Raw genomic sequence first — 9,109 nt, forward strand, 5'->3', positions numbered from 1 at the left:
AAAAGTTGTTGGTGTTTTGAGTCAGGTATGTCTGTGCAGTCCGAATCTGAATCCAGAACATGAGAGACTTGGACTCTATCTTCTCTTGGCCCAAAAGTGACGTGAGAGAACTTTTTGAACAGCAAGTAAACATCTCTTTCTCCCTTATGTTCATATGTGAATTGTACAAATGTCCCATACACCTGCAATTAGACAAAACACAAAAGTGTGTGAAGTATTTTTGTTCTGGATAACATAAATAGATTATTGAATAGTTTGCACTAGAAATCACCTGACAAATATGCATGTATGCAATATTTTTGGTTGTATCCAAGGTAGTCATGTCCTCATCATCCTCTGCTTTTTGAAAACAAAGCCGTCCTCGGCGTTGCTTAATCTGAAATGTGGCTAACAAAAGAGACAAGGTATACATGTTGTATATGTATATGTCATCCATTTTTACTTCCCTTGATTTTTGCACATATGACACATGTATACATGAGTAACTTTTATAGATCATAAAATATAAAGCCAAAATATTATCATAAGTAGAAGGCATGAAAATATTGCAACTCAGTTTGCACATATAAGTGAAGCTCTTATTCCTATCAAAAGATTGACAATATTCATCATTAAACCATCCCAAAATTGGTGAATAAACCTTACGTGCATCAAATTTACATGCTACAACATGCTTAAATAAGAAAACATGCAATAAGTCATTTGACACAGAATGATCACCAAGGTTAGAGGTCATATCAAAATGATTAAACATTGGCAGAATTATTTTAAAATGTATTTGATCCAAATCTGATTTATTTTCTGATTCACATGGTTCTTTGACCTCAACAGTTAATTCAATGGGCGCACTCAAAATTGTTGGTATTTCAGTTGTTTGATCACATGATGCATTCATGACAGTAACATAATTCTCTAAAATAGGTGGCATGCTCAATTCAACAGGTAACTCAACACATGATGTATTTAAGTTAATTAGGCATGCATCATTCTCATGTGAAGTTATATCATCAATACCTTTATTGTTACCTTGTCACAAAGAGGTAGCTAATGTAGGTATGGACAATGAGAAAGTACCATACACTTGAGATGATGTCGCACTCGCAATCTGAGGTGTGGCTGCTCTAGTAGGTGCAATGGTGGAGGAATCAACCGATGGTAGTGAGCATGAATTGGAATAGTAGTTGTTGTAGTCATCCAATGCATCCTCCTGTAACTATCTCTCAAAGGTAGAAGCACGAACATACATACCAGTAATGCAACGAGGAATATACTAAAATTTTTCCTGAATATCATGGTTCAAACCACCAAAAAATCTATTCATTGTATCATCCTCAGATTCTTCTATGTCACAATGATGCATATAAGATTTGAACTCTTGGTAGTAAGCATGAACAGTGTTGTTGCCTTGTTTAAATTATTCAAATTTACGAAGCAATTCACGATGGTAGTAAGGAGGGGAAAATTGTTGTCTCATTACATGTTTCAAATCTTTCCAAGTTGTGGGTTGGTTATCAATGTTTTTCTTACAGTGCACACTCCACCAAACAGAAGCAAAACCAGTAAATGCTCTAGTGGCAGCTCGTACTCGCTCAAGTTCAGAAAAGTCATGGTGACTAAAAACTTGTTCTACTTCAAGCTCCCAAGCTAGATAAATAGCAGGATTAAATCTACCCTCAAATGATGGTAAAGAGCTAACCTGGCCATGTGCTTGTGTGTGTTGTCCCAACTCTCGTGATGGTGAAGATGTGTTCGTTGTCCAAAAACTTCTATCTCCGGTACCTGTCATGATTAGTAGAAACAAGAAACAAAATTCGAGAATAATGTTCCTATAACTACTAGGATGTGGTTGTAACGTGCTCACAGTAAGCAAATATCAATATCTTACAAGTTCTTACCATGCGGCAGGTGGTGACAGGCAACCAGCGGTGTCAAGTAACTCTGAAGATTGTGTAAAGCGATTGTCAGGGAAACGTACGTATACACGGTGTAGAAATATGTGGAGCTGGGTTGGCTATATATGGTAGCAAAAGATTAGCAATAATCAATTTAAAGATGCAATGTTGAATAAACGCTCAACGATGATACTATGCTGGTCCTAGGCTAGACCGTACTAGAGACGCGAGCCTAGAACACTAATGAGGTCACGGCATAGCACAACTAGCATCAATGAAGGATAAGTAGCTCTGGACAGCAAGATATAAGTGAAGATTACAATGGCAGTAAAGATAATGATGAATAACAACTGCCAAGCAGGCTATATAACAACTCTCTCTCCAACTTTCCCCTTGAAAAGTTTGCTACTAACTCAAGCATTCCAATGCAAAAAGAATCACTCAATTCCGAATTGATATGAGGAGTCAAAGAATTCTAAAACTGGCCTGAAAAACTGGAACAAACTGTATGCGCGAACTTGAGAGGGCAAAAAGACCTATTTAGAAGATGATTTTGGGACGCTAAATATTGAACATGCTTTTGCAACTGTTTAGATGCGTCTAGTCGCTAGCTTTAATTTGAGTACTTGTGGAGCCAAAACGGACTTCGTATGAGGAAGTTATGCCTGTTTTACTGAAAAGTGCACAAAACAGATTCCAATCCGAATTCAACTACGAGATTGAGTCTAGATAGATCTGAATTTTGTTTTTTTTCTCTTCCTTTTTTTCCACACTTTTTTTCTTTTTCTTTCTCTCTTTTTTTTTCTTTCCTTTTTTTTCTCTTTTTTTTCTCCGTCTTTTTTTCTCTCACTCTTTCCAAAACAAACTAGATAAGATGCAGATTGGATCAAGTGAAGATGTGACGATCTCAACTATGATTATGACAACGAACAATGGGTAGCACGCAGTGGAAATTGATGGATGGGTGGTGGACAGCGGAAGGGATAACGATGCAGCGGCGGCGTGACTAATGTGAGCAGAACTCGAAACTCTAAACGAACTAGACACTAAGACCAGCAACTCGACACGGCGATGCAGCCGATAATTCAATAATGCAAACAATGAAAAGAAAATTGCAAAGGCTCAGACTGGCTTGGACAAAGAATGAATAGATCTAACTTTTCTTTGTGGCTTTTTCTTGGACAATAGGTAAGAAAATAAATCTAATCTAGGGAAAATTGGAAATTCTCACTGAGCAACCTGAAAACTGATACCACTTGATAGAGGCGGGGTGTCCCGATCTTTCGATGAGATGATAACTATCGATTTGGTGGAGACGACTTTAACGATCCGACTACAAATGTGCATGACGTTGCGCCTTAGCAATCGCTAAACCAATCTCCTGAGGTTATTGACCACGTCGGTGCACGATCAACCTGACCATGAAGGTCTATTCCTGCAAGCAATCGAAGAACGAGCAAAAATATGATAAAAGCAATCTGAATATTGCGAATATATATGAAGTATTGATAAAGGTGGGGATCCGAAAGCGGTCTTGGTCTGGTCGTTGGACACAAATGAAGTACACGAAGTTGCGTTGGCTAACTTTTAACTAAACAAATCCCAAGGAAAAGCTACTAGATGGATCTACTTATATAGGAGGAAGGGGTGGCGGCCAAGGAGGTGGGAGAATGTCCCAATGCATCCTAAAACCAACCCTAGGTTGTACAAGGCTCATGGGCCCAAGTGGAGGTGATGCAACACCCTTGGACTTGTTGTTTGACTCGGATTCTGCTACAGTGTCTGATTGTTTCATCGATATCTCCAGACGAATTTGAAGATGAATCCAATTGGGCTGGAAAGAGCACAAAATCTAGATTCCAACAAAAAAAAGAATCACCCAATTTGGAGTCTGTATGAAAAAGTTGTTGGTGTTTTGAGTCAGGTATGTCTGTGCAGTCCGAATCTGAATCCAGAACATGAGAGACTTGGACTCTATCTTCTCTTGGCCCAAAAGTGACGTGAGAGAACTTTTTGAACAGCAAGTAAACATCTCTTCTCCCTTATCTTCATATGTGAATTGTACAAATGTCCCATACACCTGCAATTAGACAAAACACAAAAGTGTGTGAAGTATTTTTGTTCTGGATAACATAAATAGATTATTGAATAGTTTGCACTAGAAATCACCTGACAAATATGCATGTATGCAATATTTTTGGTTGTATCCAAGGTAGTCATGTACTCATCACTTTGTCAGGCCTGTTGGGCTACAAATCTTTCAAGACGAGGAGAGCTTCATTGGGGCGGCCCAGAAAATGGCCTATCAGTAGTGAGAAATGGGCTGTACATTTTTAGAACACATCAAACCGACAATTAGTTTCAATTTTTTTTCATTTCGAGATTTTAAATTCCATTGATTTTTATGCGTGGACAATTTGTTGGATTTTGTATTGATATACATTTATTTTTAACGTCAATTTGGATATGACTTGAAATTTTGGGATTAAAAACAGTTCGGACCGCACTGAAATATGCAAAATTTTGTATAATTTTTAACCGTGGCCACAATATGGGCTGTAATGCTAAGAAAAAGAATATGCGATCCAAAAAACCTTAATTATTAGCAAATGGGCTCTAAATTATTCAAAATAATATTAGATGGGTTGTATGCTGTTTTCCACAGATTTGAGGCTTTCCGAAAAAAAGGTTGACGCACAAGCAGTGACTGTTGGATGTCAATCCAACCGCCGTCGTGCTTCTTCAACCTCCGCTCTTCCTGCTCCAGCCGCTCAAACAAGCGTCGGCGGGACTGCCTGCTCCCTCCTCCCGCAGCCGGCTGTGCTGCCGCGCAGACCTCACCGCCACACCGTACTCCCATCGCTGGCCTAGCCATCCCTCTACTCACCCACACCTGCTGTTATTCTCCGACGACGGCACACGTACCAGTAAACCCTCGTACTCCCCTCCACATGGGAAACAACTGCCTAGTCTTCCCTGGCTCCGTATCGTTCCCTTCCTAGGCCTCGCCATCGTCCACCGCCCTGGTGCTCTCGGCGCGGCATGGTCAACGTGGTCAATGAACGACATCCATCTGAAGTGGATTGTACGTGGAGAGGATGACAGCTGGGTCCACGGCCGCACGCAAGGAAATGCCTCCTTATGAACGTAGCAGAAATTCAAAATTTTCCTACGTGTCACCAAGATCTATCTATGGAGAAACCAGCTACGAGTAGAAGGAGAGTGTATCTACATACCCTTGTAGATCGCTAAGCGGAAGCGTTCAAGTGAACGGGGTTGATGGAGTCGTACTCGTCGTGATTCAGATCACCGATGATCCTAGTGCCGAACGGACGGCACCTCCGCGTTCAACACACGTACAGCTCGACGATGTCTCCCACACCTTGATCCAGCAAGGAGAGAGGGAGAGGTTGAGGAAGACTCCATCCAGCAGCAGCACAACGGCGTGGTGGTGATGGAGGAGCGTGGCAATCCTGCAGGGCTTCGCCAAGCACCTACGGGAGAGGAGGAGGTGTCACGGGAGGGAGGGAGGCGCCAAGGGCTCAGGTATGGATGCCCTCCCTCCCCTCCACTATATATAGGGGCAAGGGAGAGGGGGGAGGCGCAGCCTTGCCCCTTACTCCAAGAAAGGGGTGCGGCCAAGAGGGGGGGAGGAGTCCATCCTCCCCAAGGCACCTCGGAGGTGCATTACCCCTTGAGGACTCTTTCCTCTAGGGTTCCCTAGGCGCATGGGCCTCTTGGGGCTGGTGCCCTTGGCCCATGTAGGCCAAGGCGCACCCCCTACAACCCATGTGGCCCCCCGGGGCAGGTGGCCCCACCCGGTGGGCCCCCGGGACCCTTCCGGTGGTCCCGGTACAACACCGATGACCCCGAAACTTGTCCCGATGGCCGAAACAGGACTTCCTATATATAAATCTTTACCTCCGGACCATTCCGGAACTCCTCGTGACGTCTGGGATCTCATCCGGGACTCCGAACAACATTCGGTAACCACATACAAACTTCCTTTATAACCCTAGCGTCATCGAACCTTAAGTGTGTAGACCCTACGGGTTCGGGAGACATGTAGTCATGACCGAGATGTTCTCCGGTCAATAACCAACAGCGGGATCTGGATACCCATGTTGGCTCCCACATGTTCCACGATGATCTCATCGGATGAACCACGATGTCAAGGACTCAATCAATCCCGTATACAATTCCCTTTGTCTAGCGGTATGGTACTTGCCCGAGATTCGATCGTCGGTATACCGATACCTTGTTCAATCTCGTTACCGGCAAGTCTCTTTACTCGTTCCGTAACACATCATCCCGTGATCAAACCCTTGGTCACATTGTGCACATTATGATGATGTCCTACCGAGTGGGCCCAGAGATACCTCTCCGTTTACACGGAGTGACAAAATCCCAATCTCGATTCGTGCCAACCCAACAGACACTATCAGAGATACCCGTAGTGTACCTTTATAGCCACCCAGTTACGTTGTGACGTTTGGCACACCCAAAGCACTCCTACGGTATCCGGGAGTTGCACAATCTCATGGTCTAAGGAAATGATACTTGACATTAGAAAAGCTTTAGCATACGAACTACATGATCTTGTGCTAGGCTTAGGATTGGGTCTTGTCCATCACATCATTCTCCTAATGATGTGATCCCATTATCAACGACATCCAATGTCCATGGTCAGGAAACCGTAACCATCTATTGATTAACGAGCTAGTCAACTAGAGGCTTACTAGGGACATGGTGTTGTCTATGTATCCACACATGTATCTGAGTTTCCTATCAATACAATTCTAGCATGGATAATAAACAATTATCATGAACAAGGAAATATAATAATAATCAATTTATTATTGCCTCTAGGGCATATTTCCAACAGTCTCCCACTTGCACTAGAGTCAATAATCTAGTTCACATCACCATGTGATTAACACTGACAGGTCACATCACCATGTGACCAACATCCAAAGAGTCTTGGGTTTGATCATGTTGCTTGTGAGAGAGGTTATAGTCAACGGGTCTGAACCTTTCAGATCCGTGTGTGCTTTACAAATCTCTATGTCATCTCCTAGATGCAGCTACCACGTTCTATTTGGAGCTATTCCAAATAACTGTTCTACTTGGAGCTATTCTAAATTGTTGCTCCATTATACGTATCCGGTATCTCTACTCAGAGCTATCCGGATAGGTGCTAAGCTTGCATCGACGTAACCCTTTACGACGAACTCTTTTACCACCTCCATAATTGAGAAAATTCCTTAGTCCACTAGTTACTAAGGATAACTTTGACCGCTGTCCTATGATCCATTCTTGGATCACTCTTGTACCCCTTGACTGACTCATGGTAAAGCACACTTCAGGTGCGGTACACAGCATAGCATACTGTAGAGCCTATGTCTTAAGCATAGGGGACGACCTTCGTTCCTTTCTCTCTATTCTGCCATGGTCGAGCTTTAAGTCTTAACTTCATACCTTACAACTCAGGCAAGAACTCCTTCTTTGACTGATCCATCTTGAACACCTTCAAGATCACGTCAAGGCATGTGCTCATTTGAAAGTACTATTAAGCGTTTTGATCTATCCTTATAGATCTTGATGCTCAATGTTCAAGTAGCTTAATCCAGGTTTTCCATTGAAAACACTTTCCAAATAACCCTATATGCTTTCCAGAAATTCTACGTCATTTCTGATCATTAATATGTCAACAACATATACTCATCAGAAATTCTATAGTGCTCCCACTCACTTCTTTGGAAATACAAGTTTCTCATAAACTTTGTATACACCCAAAATCTTTGATCATCATCAAAGCATACATTCCAACTCCGAGATGCTCACTCCAGTCCTCAGAAGGATCGCTGGAGCTTTGCATACTTATTAGCATATTTCAGGATAGACAAAACCTTCCGGTTGTATCACATACAACCTTTCCTCAAGAATCGTCGAGGAAACAATGTTTTGACATCCTATCTGCAAGATTTCATAAATAATGCAGTAATTGCTAATATAATTCCAACAGACTCTTAGCATCGCTACGAGTGAGAAAGTCTCATCGTAGTCAACTCCTTGAACTTGTCGAAAAACATCTTAACGACTAGTCGAGCTTTCTCAATGGTGACACTTACCATCATTGTCTGTCTTCCTTTCAAAATCCATCTGCACTCAACAGCCTTACGACCATCGAGTTGTTCTGCCAAAGTCTACACTTTGTTTTCATACATGGATCCTCTCTCGGGTTTTATGGCCTTGAGCCATTTATCGGAATCCGGGCCCACCATCGCTTCTCCATAGCTCGTAGGTTCATTGTTGTCTAGCAACATGACTTCCAAGACAGGATTACTGTACTACTCTGAAGTAGTACGTATCCTTGTCACCCTACGAGGTTCGGTAGTGACTCGATCCGAAGTTTCATGATCACTATCATAAGCTTCCACTTCAGTTGGTGTACGTGCCACAGGAACAACTTCCTATGCCCTGCTACACACTTGTTGAAGTGACGGTTCAATAACCTCATCAAGTCTCCACCATCCTCCCACTCAACTTTTCGAGAGAAACTTTTCCTCGAGAAAGGACCCGATTCTAGAAACAATCCCTTATTGCTTTCGAATCTGAGACAGGAGGTATACCCAACTGTTTTGGGTGTCCTATGAAGATGCATTTATCCGCTTTGGGTTCGAGCTTATCAGCCTGAAACCTTTCCACATAAGCATCGCAGCCCCAAACTTCTAAGAAATGACAGCTTAGGTTTCTCTAAACCATAATTCATACGGTGTCATCTCAACGGAATTATGTGGTGCCCTATTTAAAGTGAATGTGGTTGTCTCTAATGCCTAACCCATGAACGATAGTGGTAATTCGATAAGAGACATCATGGTACGCACCATATCCAATAGGGTGCAACTATGATGTTCGGACACACCATCACACTATGGTGTTCCAGGCGGTATTAATTATGAAACAATTTCCACAATGTCTTAATTGTGTGCCAAAACTCGTAACTCAGATATTCATCTCTATGATCGTACCATAGACATTTTATCCTCTTGTCACAATGATCTTCTACTTCACTCTGAAATTACTTGAACCATTCAATAATTCAGAGTTGTGTTTCATCAAGTAAATATTCTCAACATCTACTTGAATCATCTGTGAAGTAAGATCATAACGATATTCACTGCATGCCTCAGCACTCATTGGATTGGACACATCAA

The sequence above is a fragment of the Triticum aestivum genome, chromosome 3B, assembly GCF_018294505.1.
Source record: "Triticum aestivum cultivar Chinese Spring chromosome 3B, IWGSC CS RefSeq v2.1, whole genome shotgun sequence".
NCBI classification, from domain to species: Eukaryota; Viridiplantae; Streptophyta; class Magnoliopsida; order Poales; family Poaceae; genus Triticum; species Triticum aestivum.